The sequence below is a fragment of the Colobus angolensis genome, unplaced genomic scaffold (assembly GCF_000951035.1).
Source record: "Colobus angolensis palliatus isolate OR3802 unplaced genomic scaffold, Cang.pa_1.0 Scaffold264, whole genome shotgun sequence".
NCBI classification, from domain to species: Eukaryota; Metazoa; Chordata; class Mammalia; order Primates; family Cercopithecidae; genus Colobus; species Colobus angolensis.
Genome location: NW_012115866.1, coordinates 2,104,090 through 2,105,901, shown reverse-complemented (window position 1 = coordinate 2,105,901; position 1,812 = coordinate 2,104,090).

Here is a 1,812-nt window from a genome sequence, read left to right as displayed (position 1 = left end):
TGCTCGCCTCCTCCCACCAACTCCAGCGTCCAGACCTGCTAGCCTTTGCTTCTCCCGCCTGGCTTTATTCAGCTTCTGAGGGCGCGGGGTTGCAGCCAGAGGCTGCCACTCCTGGCCTAGAGAGGCTGGGCTCTGGCCACCGCGAATGACCGGGTACTGAGCTGAGCCCAGAGAAGTGCGCGCACCGCCCGGCGCACCCCTCAGGCTGGCAAACGTCCTCCCTCGCCCGCTCTTTGTCCAGCTCCCTCGCCTCCTCGCAAAGTTTTCTCAACACAAAGACCAACACCTGAGGACAGCCCCCAGCTCGCGGCGAGAAGGCGGTTTCAGCCAGGCAGATGTTTCAGCAGTTGATGAGTTAGGAGGGGAGGTGGAGGAAGGGGAGGAGAGAAGAAATATCCAAGACAGGCCAACTTCGGTGAAGATGCTGACTACAGTTTGTGGGCGAGGCTCTCTCGAGAAACCACTCCCTCCAGGTGCTTATCTTGGTCTCCATTTATAGACCCGATACTAGGTCCCGAGAGCTCTCCGAGCTGCCCCCAGGTCACGAAATCCTGGCTGGAACCCTCGGCTAGAACCCCAATGGGAGACTTAGCGCCCGTCTTCCCTCCACCCTCGCGGTACTGACGCCGGGTGGCCTCCATCTCCTCAGTTCTTGGACTCTCAATAGCCCCAAAATCAATAACCCTGGGAGTCCTGTCTTGATCAAAATGCCTTCTAGAAAAATATGGCTCCCACAAGGGGTAATGTCCCCCACTCTTCCTGAATATTTCACACTTTCACTGCCTTAGACAGTTTAAGTCAAATTACATTTCACATCAGCCATTAGCCAGGGATGGGAAGGGCCCCATTAAGTTTTACTGGAATTAGATAATTATCTTTTATTTTCTTTGCACTAATTGGAACAATTCCTGAAATTAAGAAATGTAACTTTCCAGAAATGATCATCTGGTTTATGAAAGGGTCCTTGGGGTTTGAGTGTGGGGAGGAGGAGTCCTGTTGGAGAAGCTATACGGAATGTCCTAAGTGCTGGAAACCACAACCCAGTGAATGGGAGGGGCGGGTTGGCCTTGTTCCCTGGACCACTCAGAGGCGTTTGCGGAGGGGCTGGCAGCAGCCAAGTCCCTTCATGGCGCCCCCGGGGATGTAAGAGGGCCTTCTGATTTCCCACCAAAGCACCGCTTGTGCCCAGAGCACTTCTGCCTCTTCGTGTGTATGGAGGAGCAGGAGGGAGGCTTCCAAGCCAGGGGCTACTGCACTTGTTGACCCTAGGAGCCAGGACAGGCTCTCCCCTGCAGGAGGAGCTCCCATCAACCAGCCTGGAGAGCAGATTAGGGAAGCAGCACAGCGGCAAGGGAAAGCTCTGCATCACCTCCTTTGAGGAGTGCCAGGAGCAGATGTCTTTTACACAGAGGAAGAGTGGACTAATTCCTGCCTCAGCGCTTCATTTCCTTCCCATCCCTTGGCAAAGTCAGTGCACCCCTGCTCCTTTTACAGTAAGCACTTCGAAAATACCACGTATTTTTCTTGGGGTGAGGTTTTTCTAATGTTGAGAACAATGTTGGACATCACTCTCCCTGTCTGTTAGAGGCAGGGATGAGATGTCAAAGGAGGGTTTCCCATCAGTGTGACTGGCACGGGGTCTAACCATCCTTATTTCAAGTTTTCAAAATGCCTAGATCTTTCCCTTTGTCTTGCTGGAAGGGTGGTTTAGGAGGTGTGGAGTGGTTTTTGTCACCATTTTGCCTTGTTTTTCTGAAGGGAATGGTTGGGATACCTGAATAGGGAGAGGAAAGTACAGGATGCTCGTGGTAT